Raw genomic sequence first — 14,064 nt, 5'->3', positions numbered from 1 at the left:
CAACCACATTTTGCATGTGGTTGGACGTGGGAACGCTCAATTTGCATGTCATTAGCGATGTTTCTAGTTGACATGCAAAGTGGGTTTGTGCCAGGCGCTGAAATGCCCTTTTTAATAGGGCGCTGTAAGTATCGCCGCTTTCTTGGCGAATTGTGCCGAGAAAGCAGCGATACTTCAGCTTGTTAATATGCCCCAGAGCTCTTTTTGGAAAAACAAGTTAGTTCTGAAAAGAACTTTTTTTTTTGTTTTCTATTTTTTTTTTTTTTTTTTCTAAAAGTTTTATATTTTTTTAGATTTTTCAAACAGGGACAGAAATCTTCAACTGCAAAACTGTTCAACAGGAACAAAAAGAATCCAAACTTTGAAAAAATTCATCTTCTCTGGGAGCATTGATGTTCATTAATTCTTCGCTCAATCAGAGTGAGACTCTGCTCCCCCTATACAATAATTTGAAAACATTTGTTGCATCTCATATGCACTTCTGACAAGGATTGGTCTTAAGTCCAACTATGCAGTGGAGGGTGATGCAGGTCATCCTTCAGAAGATGTGCTGGCCACAGCTGGTGGTATTTGTGTGGCCAGAGCTCTTGTAGATGCCTGTGCAAATTTCACAGGGTGCACTTGTCTGACAAGCCTTGTCATTGTATGTATTGAAAAGGAGTACTTTTTTGAAGGATTTCCTCTTGATAGAACAGTGCCACATATTTGCAAGTGACTTTCGGGGCATTCACTTTTTTTAGTTCTTCAGGATAAGTAAAAAATTTCCATATGAAAGATTCTTTCCTTTTTCTTTCAGGCAGCCGATAATCTTCCTCAGAATTAGAAGATGAATCCTGTCTTGCAGTCATTTCAGAAAATTCTCCGGAAAGTTGTAAAGGCTCCTTCTTCCGTGAGAGTAAAAGAGAGAGTGAGGGAAGTGGGTGGGGTTTTTGAAAATTCTAGAACAGAAACTACGATGAACCAATAAAAAGTGTTGTTTTCGAGTCAAATGACTTGACGTTGCGCGCACTGGTACGTGTACGTGGTGCGAGCACACGGTCACGCACGTAGCTTGAAAATGGCGTTTTCCCCGATTTACATAAAAGTTTCAAAACTTGAAAAGGAGGCAAGGTAGACAGTCCCTGACCCCCTAGAGTTTCTCAGGGGGTCCCAGAAGAATCTCGACGGGCCAAAAAACCCTTTTTTTTGTTGAAAAAATACCGGGGTGCGTGCACCCGGTCGCGCACGCCGGTTTAAAATGGCGTTTTGCTCCATTTACATAAAAGTTTCAAAACGTGAAAAGGAGGCAAGGTAGACAGTCCCTGACCCCCTAGAGTTTCTCTGGGGGTCTTAGAAGAATCTCGACGGACCAAAAAACCCTTTCTTTTTGTTGTAAAAATAGCGGGGTGCGTGCACCCGGTCGCGCACGTCGGTTTAAAATGGCGTTTTGCTCCATTTACATAAAAGTTACAAAATGTGAAAAGGAGGCAAGGCAGACACTGCTTGACCCCCTACAGCAGTGTTCTTCAATCTGTGGGGCGCGCCCCCCCTGGGGGGGTGTGACACCATTCCAGGGGTGTGCACACTCCACTCGAATCTGACCTGTGTTCCCTCTGTCAATGCAAGTCTTCTTGGGGGAGGGGAGATCGATGAGGCACGAGGTGCCCGTTCTTTTGTATTGTTAACTCTCCCAGGAGGGGGTTAATTCACAGAGCTGACTGCTGTCACAGCAGTGGGAGGCAAGGAGTCTCCTCTGCCAAAACCGAAAGCAAACAAACAGACACACTTTCGGTTTTAGCAGAGGAGACTCCTTGCCTCCCACTGCAGGTGAAGCTGTCAGCTCTGTGAATTAACCCCCTCCGGGAAGAGTCTGTGTGCTGCTGCTCGGCGCCCGATTGTGCAAGCTGTGTTTTACTACCAGCACCAGCTTAATGCTCAGGTATCTTCAAACAATGCTCTCCTGATCATGTCACTCACTGCATCTAAGGGCTAGAGAACATCACAGTTGAGAGTAATGTTGTTCTAACTCTGCATTCAAGGACTGTCTGGATGCTCTTGAACAAGCCGTCTGTGGAAGAGAGTTCTGCCTTCGAAACTCGATGTTGTACTGGGTCAGTAGAATATGCAGTGACTCCGAATTCTGCAACACAGAAGATATGGAAGTGCCTGCTGTAGACGAGACCCCAATGGATAAAAATGTAAAGATTGTTTCACTGACCAGTCCTTGGATGCCTGCACATCACCTGGAGAAGTCCAGTACACTGGGGAGCATACCACCTGCGTCAGCTTCTCTGGATCAGGCTCCATACCCAGTGAAGCTGCAATACAGCATGGCAGGATGTGCTTCTCAGGATTACTGTGAATTATTTCACCTACCAGCGACCCAAGTCTACAGTTATGATTTACAGTGCACACCTGCCGAGAAGCTTTGAGACCATTATTGAAACCTCTGATGCAATCACACCCTAGCTTAGTAATAGTCTGAAGAAACATTCCTAAAGCTTTAAAAGTCCCTGAAATACAGATTCTTATCTTGTGAAGAGGAACAATGTAATAATGAAGCAGATGAACTCATGTCAGCCTGAATTATCATGTTTTAGTCTATGTATATTCTGCCAATCGATATAAATACAAATTATATATCATGTCCCGATGTTGACATGTGATACCAAGGGAGTGTAACACGCTGCTGCATGCTTAAAAACTAGCTGACTTTGAAATTCAGACTCATTTAGTTTTATAACTTCCTTTTCACCACTAAACATAGTTCAATTATAAATCTGTCCTAGAATCTAATAGAAATGTTTACCCTCCTGTCTGAGATGCAGCAGGAAGTTTTGGATCAAAATATTGATAATCAGCCGTTGGGGCCTGACCTTGAGTTCATCCTTCTTCCTTTCCACGTTGAAGGCCATCAGTGACCACTCTCAGGAGATTCCCAACTATCTAAACAGCTTCTGTCAGTGAGACATTACCAAGTCATTCCAGCCATTCCTGCTTTGTTCCTCTTTCTTAGCCTTAGAGGTGAACACCTCTTTGAATATCAGATCATGGAAATATCTACCAGCTTGTCAAAACCGAAGAATGGAGAGTTACGAGTTAATATCCTTAATTGTAATGTTCTCTGTAAGTCTGTAATCCAGCAATTGGCACTCACAGTGATCACAATGCGCTCACACTGATCACCATGCACTCACACCATTCACCCGCTCACCCTGCACTCACACTGATCACCATATTCTCACACCTTTCACCTACTTACCCTCCACTCACAGTTATCACTCTGCACTTACAATGCACTTGCGCTGTTCACCCGGTACCTAACCCTGCAGTCACACTAGCACACTACTCAACCTGCACTTGTGACACTTCAATCACCTGTCCCCCTCACTGTTCAATCTCACTCCAATAAGCCCACCACTAGCCATACATTCATTCGTTCCACTCTGCACTAACATGCGCACCCAAATTCATATGGTCGCCTTACTCACCCCTGTACACAAGTCATTTGACCACACCCACTCACAAACCTGCAGTTTACTAAACACTTATTGTATTGAATGTTATTCGCTGAATATGTCCGGAATGTGCACGTGGCGGTCGAGTCCAGAAATTTCTGTCAGGTGGTGGGGGGGGCCCCAACGTCTAAATAAATTCAGCTGGGGGGCTCAACCTACAAAAGTTTGAAGACCTCTGCCCTACAGCTTCTCAGGGAGTGATATCACTGACCATGTCATGAGTGATGTAATATGTGACATCATCAGCAGTGCATTGCAGGCGTGCGAGTTATAGTTAGCTAAAGTAACTATAACAGGGGAATTTCAATGGTTTTATATGAGTGAAATGTCCAGCTAACTATAACATGTGTCAAACCTATGGTTTTTTCAGTGAATATCAAAGGTTTTGTAAAGGTAACTTACTAACTTTAACGTGTGTAAAACGTATGGTTTTTTTCAGTGAATATATATACACTTGGAAATACCTCGCAGCACTACATTTACCAGAAGGCTCTGGAGAGGGCCACGCCCACGAAGGCAGGTGATGATAATTATTTAAGTGCTCGAGAAACTCTGCTAATTTCTTACATGTATCACCGCTCGCCACCGAAGAAGGGAGGATTGGAATCCCGAAACATGTTTGGCGTTTTGACTGAACTGATGCTTTAAATTGAACTGTTGCCTTTTGTTCGTAGCGCTGCCTGCTTGCAAGTCTTCAAATAAATGTGGCAAATAACGCATTTCCTTGTGGTGGAACTTCGTTGGGGCTGAACCTGCTTGTGTGTTTAATTGAAATAACGGCTGTTGCCCAGCCGTGGAGTTCTGCCTGCTGCTTGAGAGCAGATCCGTGTAAGCGCCTAACACGCAAAGGGGTTTAACATTGCGGAAAGGACTTAGTTGGAGCCTGTGCAGGACGGGTTCCAGCTGATGTTTGCAGTTTGATTTCTAAAAAGCAGGGCAGGCAAACCTACGGACTTGGCACGAGCCCACAAGGGTAACACTGTTTTTTATGTCATGAAGAAATGGAGCGCACCCACTTGGAAATACCTCGCAGCACTACATTTACCAGAAGGCTCGGGAGAGGGCCACGCCCACGAAGGCAGGTGATGATAATTATTTAAGTGCTCGGGAAACTCTGCTCATTTCTTACATGTATCACCGCTCGCCACCGAAGAAGGGAGGATTGGAATCCCGAAACATGTTTGGCGTTTTGACTGAACTGGTGCTTTAAATTGAACTGTTGCCTTTTGTTCGTAGCGCTGCCTGCTTGCAAGTCTTCAAATAAATGTGGCAAACTACGCATTTCCTTGTGGTGGAACTTCGTTGGGGCTGAACCTGCTTGTGTGTTTAATTGAAATAACGGCTGTTGCCCAGCCGTGGAGTTCTGCCTGCTGCTTGAGAGCAGATCCGTGTAAGCGCCTAACACGCAAAGGGGTTTAACATTGCGGAAAGGACTTAGTTGGAGCCTGTGCAGGACGGGTTCCAGCTGATGTTTGCAGTTTGATTTCTAAAAAGCAGGGCAGGCAAACCTACGGACTTGGCACGAGCCCACAAGGGTAACACTGTTTTTTATGTCATGAAGAAATTGAGCGCACCCACTTGGAAATACCTTGCAGCACTACATTTACCAGAAGGCTCTGGAGAGGGCCACGCCCACGAAGGCAGGTGATGATAATTATTTAAGTGCTCGAGAAACTCTGCTCATTTCTTACATGTATCACCGCTCGCCAGCGAAGAAGGGAGGATTGGAATCCCGAAACATGTTTGGCGTTTTGACTGAACTGGTGCTTTAAATTGAACTGTTGCCTTTTGTTCGTAGCGCTGCCTGCTTGCAAGTCTTCAAATAAATGTGGCAAACTACGCATTTCCTTGTGGTGGAACTTCGTTGGGGCTGAACCTGCTTGTGTGTTTAATATATATATATATATATATATATATATATATTCACTGAAAAAACCACAGGTTTCACACCAGTTATAGTTAGGAATTAGCATTTAAAAAACCTTTGAAATTCACTGAAAAAACCATAGGTTTCACACCAGTTATAGTTAGGAATTAGCATTTAAAAAACCTATTAAATTCACTGACAAAACCAGTTATAGTTAGCTGGAAATTTTACTGATATAAAACCAATGAAATTCCACGTTATAGTTAGTTGGACTCACTATAACTTGCGCGTGCAATGCACTGCTGATGACGTCACATATTACATCACTCATGACATGGTCAGTGACATCACTCATGACATCACTGATGACACCATCCAGTGAATATGTGTCTTTCTGAAAAATAAATATTAGTGAGTAATGTTTAAATATTTAAATATATATATTATTGTTTCACTTTGTTTATAAGTGGCTACATGTGTTGGTAAGTAGCTACATGCGTATGTATATGGGTTATTAGATGTTTCTCTTAGTATCAGTATGAGTGTCTATATGGTTTGGTGGGGGTATTACTTAGCACATAGATGCATGAGTGACTGACTCGCTGTTTGTATGTGTTTTGAAGACAGCATATGTGCAGGACTGTATAGATGGATGAGTGTGTATATGTGTATGTTAGTGAGTGAATGACTGTCTCACTAGTGTCTTTATCAGTAACTACATATGTTTTAATCTAGTATATGTGAATATTGATGTATATAAGTGAGTATATGTGAGAGTAAGAGATTGTAAGAGTTCCTGTTTAAATAAGTATGTGTTTCTATAAGTGATTGTTTAAGAGAATAAATATGTGTATTTTTCAATACAAGTAAGGTGGAAGTGTGTGTATAACTCTATATTCAAATAAATGGATGTTCAATAGTTTATTTGCACGTGTGAGTATGTGTGTGAGTAACTTTTGGATGACTGTCGGTGTGTAACAGGATGTATAGGTGTATCACTTCATATGATAAGTGAGTATATGTATGAGTGACTATATAGAACTGTTGGTGAATGACTGGATGTGCATATAGATGGTGGAATTACTGAATTGCTTGTTGTAACTGATATGGGTATCTCCATTTTTTTTTAAATTTCAGTTTCTATTTTTGAATATGTGTTTCAAGGGTTACATTACAGTGAAAGGAGGTCTGTCACTATGTCACAAGGATGGTGTCATCAGTGATGTCATGAGTGATGTCACTGACCATGTCATGAGTGATGTAATATGTGACGTCATCAGCAGTGCATTGCACGCGCAAGTTATAGTGAGTCCAACTAACTATAACGTGGAATTTCATTGGTTTTATATCAGTAAAATTTCCAGCTAACTATAACTGGTTTTGTCAGTGAATTTAATAGGTTTTTTAAATGCTAATTCCTAACTATAACTGGTGTGAAACCTATGGTTTTTTCAGTGAATTTCAAAGGTTTTTTAAATGCTAATTCCTAACTATAACTGGTGTGAAACCTGTGGTTTTTTCAGTGAATTTCAAAGGTTTTTTAAATGCTAATTCCTAACTATAACTGGTGTGAAACCTGTGGTTTTTTCAGTGAATTTCAAAGGTTTTTTTAATGCTAACTCCTAACTATATAAGACCTGAAAGCCCACCAGGAATCTCCAGTATGCGCCAGGGGACTGCATTGCAGAGAGGTGTAATGAAGCCACAACCCTTTTTACACCTCTCTGCAACGCAGCCCCCGTGCATGTTTGAAGAGGGGAAACTAATTCCCCTTGCATACTGGGGGCCCCTGGGGGCCTATTAGCCCACCTGGAACCTCCAGTATGCGCCTGGGGCTGCATTGCAGAGGTGTAATGAGACTATGCCCCTTGTTACACCTCTCTGCAACGCAGCCCACTGCCGCGTTTGCAGAGGGGGAACTAATTCCCCTTGCATTCTGGGGGTCCCTGGGGTCAACTAGTCCACCAGGAGCCTCCAGTATGCACGAGGGAGCTGCATTGCAGAGAAATGTAATGAGGCCACACCCTTGTTACACCTCTCTGCAATGCAGGCCACTGGCGCCTTTGCAGAGGGGGGACTAATTCCCCTTGCATACTGGGGGTCCCTGGATCATATCTGCCCAAACACCGATATTCCGAACGATTGTAAATGACTTTTCTTGAGAAACATTTGGATTTGGATTATCATGTCCTATACTTTGGAATTTTTGAAAGACTGACTTTGAGGATGCTATAAATTACTCAAGTCTGCCCGAATTGTGTGGGTAAAATTGATACCTAGTCACTTTTAATAAGAATATACTTATGTCTCGTCTAACATTTGGAAGAAATATCTAGTTATATGACAACGGGATACCGACATAACTTGAAGGAAATAAGAACGCCCTGAAGAAGTTCTGTTGTACAGAACGAAACGTTTCGGCTGGCTGTGGTACATAAACTTAAGGAAAATAAAAGCATTTGAATATACACCAAGATTCAGCGCTTCAATAAGTACTCTAAGTGATATGATTTGATTGGACTCATTGTGAAAGTGGTGCTGTGCCAAACTTTGGAATATTCTCCACTACTCTCTACTACTTACTCTCTCCCACTCTCTACTACTCACTCTCTACTGCTCTCTACTACTCACTCTACTACTTACTCTCTACTACTCTCTACTACTCAGTCTCTACTACTCACTCTCTACTACTCTCTACTACTCACTCTACTATTCACTCTACTACTCTCTACTACTCACTCTGCTACTCTCTCTACTGCTCTCTACTACTCTCTACTACTCACTCTCTACTCTCTATTACTCACTCTCTACTCTCTACCTCTCTACCTCTCTACCTCTACACCTCTACCTCTCTACCTCTCTCTACACGCACACATATAGACATATATGCATATATATATGTGCATATGCATTTATATATATGTATGTGTATATATAAAAAAAACAACTAAACATTTTTTTTTCTAATCAGCTACTTTTAAAACTGTCATTCTTTTTCCCCATGGTACACTCCCCGGTACGCTTACCGGTGCGCGTACCGGGCGCTCACCCCGCGAAAATCAAAAAAAATTTTTATTTTTTTTTTGCCCCGTGGGGCCCTTTTATGGCCCCCACATCAAACCTAGGGGGTCAAGGGGGGTCTACTCTGCCCCCTTATGGTCATTTCCCCCTTTGTTTTGGCCACCTCTTGTGTCTCGATCCTACCGAGACACAAGATGGCGGCCGCTCCGGACTGTTTAGAATGTTTACAGACCCCCCAGAGCCAATCAGCTTTCTCCGCGCAAGTCGCGTGACGCGCCCGGTGCGCGTACCGGGCGCTCACCCCGCGAAAATCAAAATTTTTTTTTATTTTTTTTTTGCCCCGTGGGGCCCTTTTATGGCCCCCACATCAAACCTAGGGGGTCAAGGGGGGTCTACTCTGCCCCCTTATGGTCATTTCCCCCTTTGTTTTGGCCACCTCTTGTGTCTCGATCCTACCGAGACACAAGATGGCGGCCGCTCCGGACTGTTTAGAATGTTTACAGACACCCCAGAGCCAATCAGCTTTCTCCGCGCAAGTCGCGTGACGCGCCCGGTGCGCGTACCGGTGCGCTTACCGGAGCGCTGCTATAGATATATATATTTTTTTGAACCTTAATTACTCAAAATCCACTGGAGCACATATCTTGAGACATAGCAAAGGCACATCGGGCTACCAGTCCCTACAATTTTGCCAAGTTTGGTGGAAATCCATTCAGCCGTTCGGGCTAAAAGTGAAATCGACCGCCCTATGGAAATTAACATGGGGAAAACGCGTTTTGGGACCCCCCTTTTATCTCGGCCCCCGCTTGACGAATCCCCCCCAAACTTTCAGGGAAGGACCGGACCGCCATGAGACCATTTTCCTGAAAATTTCAGGCAGATTCGTCAACCGGCGCCAAAGTTATTCAAAATAGAATGTTGAGATTTAACATTGAAAATTATCCTAACTATAACTACCTACTGGCGACCGCCAGTAGGTAATATATATATATATATATATATATATATATATATATATATATATATATATATATATATATATATATATATATATATATATATATTACCTACTGCGGTCGCCAGTAGGTAGTTATAGTTAGGACCTAGTTTCCATAGGAAATCCTCAACATTCTATTTGGAATAACTTTGGCCCTGGTTGAAGAATCTTAGCGAATTTCTCAAAGAAGATGGCTCGGTCCGCTGCGCTCCTTCCCTAAAAGTTTGGGGGGGATTGGTCAAGTGGGGGCTGAGATAAAAGGGGGGTCCCAAAACGTGTTTTCTCCATGTTATTTTCCATAGGACCTTTAGACTCGGCTACAGGTCGAACGGGTGAATGGATTTATAAGAAATTTGGCAAAACTGTACAGTCCGGCTCGCAGATTACGCTTTTTTTGGAATGGTGTAAATCCGTTCAGTAGTTGCTGAGGAAATTAAAGTTAAAGTCAATTATATATCTATACGCTCGCACACGTGCGCGCACCCAAACGGCTGCGCGCGCGAGCGGAATTTTGTTGCGTGACGTCTGTTAACGTTCGATTCGAAGGAAATCAGGAAGTGTTGACCGCCATTTTGTCATTGCGAGTAAATATATTGTTGATTTCAAAGCGTTGGAATATGGAAAGGGGAGAAGGTAGAGATTGTTTTGCTGCGTAGGTTTTCTCAGGGTGTGCAGTAAGGCCCTTAAACGCGAAAATATATATATATTTTTTTTAAAAATGTTGCGTGGTGCGCGCACTCGGTCGCGCACACCTTTTTACAAGAGTGTGAAAATGGAGATAAATCAGAAGTTTGAGTGCTTAGATATAAGGTGGCTCTGAAAAGAGACATTGTGTTAATTGAGTGTTTTCTGCATTTATAAGTAAGTACCGATGCAGAGCCTGATGTTGCAGAGGAAGATTCTGTTTCCCTCATTCGTGAAATGAACTCCGTCTCTCCTATAGACGTCTTGCATGTGGTATCGCAAGTTGTTGTGGTAAATAGAACCCATGCTATAATCTCTGAGGAACGCAGAAACAGATTTATTTACATGTCTCCTTGCTTTCTCAAATTGTGCACAATGGTGATTGGACCAATTCCATTTCTGTCTTTGGCATATATTGGAATATACCAAGGCAGATCGAGGAAAAGTGTCATCAATTGTCGAAAGGTGTCTTTTAGAAGCATTTCCAGACCTACCCCAGTGATTGTGCCTAGATCGTTCCCACCACAGTGCACAATTATAAGGTCTGGTTCTGGGAGATGCATAAAAGTTTTCACCAATGGAATCAATTGGTGACATTTCAATCCTCTTTTGAAAATCCATGTTATGTGTACATTTGGTAAGCTGAGGTTGCAAATTCGTCTGCTTACTGCATATTTTTCACTCCAGTGAATATAACTGTGTCCTATTAGCCAGACCTTCATTTTCAAGGGATTTGTAGTCGTCCTCCGATCGGTTCTGGAAGTGGAATGGTAGTTAGAAGTTGAAATTCTAAATAAAGAAAAAGGAAGAGGCTGGGTGTGGTTTAAAAAATAAAAATGATTGGTTGATTGTAAGAAGTGGAGATTGAACAGTACGTTGCATGTTAATGTTTATGTTAAACGAAAAGTACTATTGGGTGTGAAAAAAAAAGACATGTAACAGAGCTGTGGATTGGCAGGTGTTTCTGGAGGGAAAACAGTGTTGTTACTTTGCTGTAGAACGTTGAGATATGAACTTTTGACCTGTGCCTTCAGCCAGGTGCAGAATGAGGTGTTACCATGGAAACAGCCAGAGATGGCAGTGGGTGATGGGTGAGTTTTATGTGACATTGAAAATATTGTGAGGGAGAACCAACTGAAATGTAATTGCTTACGTTACGCGCTCCGCATTGCTTCCGGGAAGCTGCGCTTCGCGCCTCGCGCACCGGAGCACTTCCGGGTGCGCTAACGCGGCGCGTCATATGACGGATTACGCAAGAACGCGATACGTCGTTGGGGCTCCACCGGAACTGATCGAATTGGTAGTCTACAGTGTTTCTGGATGTTTCAGACTGAAGCTGGCGTCAGCATGAGAGCACCTCGTGGCTACGTCGTGGCCATTCCGCGAGCAATCATGGCAGTCGCTCCCCACCGGAAGTCTGCAGGAGTCGGGGGCCTCGGTGACTCTTGTAGAATCTTCAAGGCTGACGGGACGCTTTTGGGAATGGGGCTCATGCCCTAGCAGTCAAGCGTCCAAGTTCCAGGGTTGCCCAGAGCCATCCTTGCAGGCCAGGCCCAAGTCTGTGGAGCCGACCGCCATTTCCTGAGCTCCGTGGCAGCCGCCTGTCGCTGTATCGGAAGAGTGGGTGCAATTCAGCCGGATGGCGGGTGAGACGGTGTAAATGTGATGGTTGGACCAGGGCACCGCAGGACGTGTCTTCAGGTCAAACGGATTGTGGGACAAGGTCCAGAATGGAAGAGGCATTAAAAGGCAAGAAGTTCCGCCTGACCCCGGGAGCCGGCCGCCTATGTCGTGGGCGATCTCAGGCCATACCAGGGGAACAAGACTTGGGGAGGGGGCAGGAGCCAAGCGCCCCCTCCGAGTCCGCGTTTCTTGGACCCTGAAGTATGGCACTCAACATTCAGAACTTATGACATTTGTGCAAGGCAGGGACATCGAAGCCTCTCAGGGACCAAGTATATCCAGAGTCCTTCCTACAGAAGGTGGTGGGGGTGGCGGCATTAGCAAGGCATCCCCCCACACAACTTGTCGGACCCTGAAGTATGGCTCTCAACATCCAGAACTTATGACATTTGTGCAAGGCAGGGATATCCAGAGTCCTTCCTACAGAAGGTGGTGGGGGTGGCGGCATTAGCAAGGTATCCCCCCACACAACTTGTCGGACATGACCTCTGGATGTACTGGGTGTTCAATTTCAGAATTGAAACTACTAAGAAGCAATTAGAAGTGTTGTTTTCATGTTGCAGCTAAAAAACAAAGAAAAACACTGAAAAAACCATAGGTTATAGACCATATATAGTTAAATATCTGGAGTCCATCTCTGCACTGCATGGAGATACAGGTCGTCGATCAGAAGATGTGCTGGCCACCTCTAATGGTAATAGCGTGGCCAGGGCTCTTGTCGTTGCCTCTGCAAATTGCAGAGGGTGCACTTGTTTAACATGCCGCACCATGGTATGTATGGAGAAGAAATATTTTTTTGCTGGATTTCTTCTTAAGAGAACCAAGTCACATATCGTGCAGGTTACTTTTGGTGGATTCACTTTCTTTTGATCTTCAGGATAAGTGAAAAATTGCCAGATGAAAGATTTATTTTTTCTTATTAAAGGTAGTCGATCATTTTGGTCAGATTCGGAAGATGAATGAGATATGGTAGCCATTTCACCAAAGTCTTCCAAAAGATGTAGGACGTTGTTGTCTCTTGAGAGTAGAAAAGATAGTGAGGGAAGTGGGTGGAGTGCTGCGTGTAAATTCCAGAATTGAAACTATTAAGAACCAATTGAAAGTGTTGTTTTCATGTTGCAGTAGGCTGCCATGTAAATAGTTATTTAATAAAACGTTTTACCCTGTTACTTTGCTGGTGTGTTGTGTATCTTTATAATATTTGTTGTTATTTTGGGTGGGGTGGACGGCGGAGCCGAGCTGTCTTGCAGCCATCATGGCGTCGAGCTCGGTTTCTCTCACTAGTTTCATATTTCTCATGAGGGGTTGTTCCTAATTTTTACATTTTAGCGAGGTCAAAAAAAGATCTCATCAGTGGCCTACTGATTTTACTCGATTCCTTTTGTTTTTTCTAACGATTTATATGTTATAGTTTGCTAGCACGATACAGCGGCTAGTCCGCATTTTATATATATGTCCTTTTTATTAGGGGTGTCTTCCGGTGGAGTCGGACGATCTACCTCTAATAAACGGTCCGGGTTGAACCAACTACCATCATGATTTTGTATATCTTCTGAGCTGGATTTAAGCGCACAATTGTTAAAGTATGAAACGTTTTATATTTCTAAAAAAAATACCAAGGTGTGTACATCCGGTAACGCATGAAAGTTTAAAAAGACATTCAGCTCCATTTACTGAAAAGTTTCATAAGAATAAAAAAGAAGTCTAGGTACAGTCTCTTTGACGTACTATAAGTTCTTTGAGGGGTGTATGAAGAATTTCAATAAGTTCAAATCGCAACGTTTTTACGAAATATATAGGCCTGTGCGCGCACTCGGTCGCGCACGAAAGCCTGGAAATGCGATATTCATTTTATTGACAACTGTTGCCGAGAGTGCGCACACCGGGTCGCGCACGAAAGTTTAGTAAGGCTATTTTTATTTACAGACAAATTTTAATGTGTTTAAAAAAAGGCAAGGTACAGACTTTCGAATTCTGTATTGCTTTACAAGGAGTCTCTATGGAACTTGAACAGTGAAGAAAACGGCTTGTTTTCGAAAAAAATATTGCCAGAACTTTATTGCCAAAAGTATAGGTTGCATACACGACATTTTTCTGAATTAGCATTTTAAAAACCAATGAAATTCACAGAAAAAACCATAGGTTTTACACACGTTATAGTTAGGAAGTAGCATTTAAAAAACCTATGAAATTCACTAAAAAAAACATAGGTTTGACACATGTTATAGTTAGCTGGAAATTTTACTGACATAAAACCAATGAAATTCCACGTTATAGTTAGTTGGACTCACTATGACTTGCGCGTGCAATGCACT

Source organism: Lissotriton vulgaris, chromosome 10 (assembly GCF_964263255.1).
Source record: "Lissotriton vulgaris chromosome 10, aLisVul1.2, whole genome shotgun sequence".
Taxonomy (NCBI): Eukaryota; Metazoa; Chordata; class Amphibia; order Caudata; family Salamandridae; genus Lissotriton; species Lissotriton vulgaris.
Note: the sequence above shows the minus strand (reverse complement) of the source record.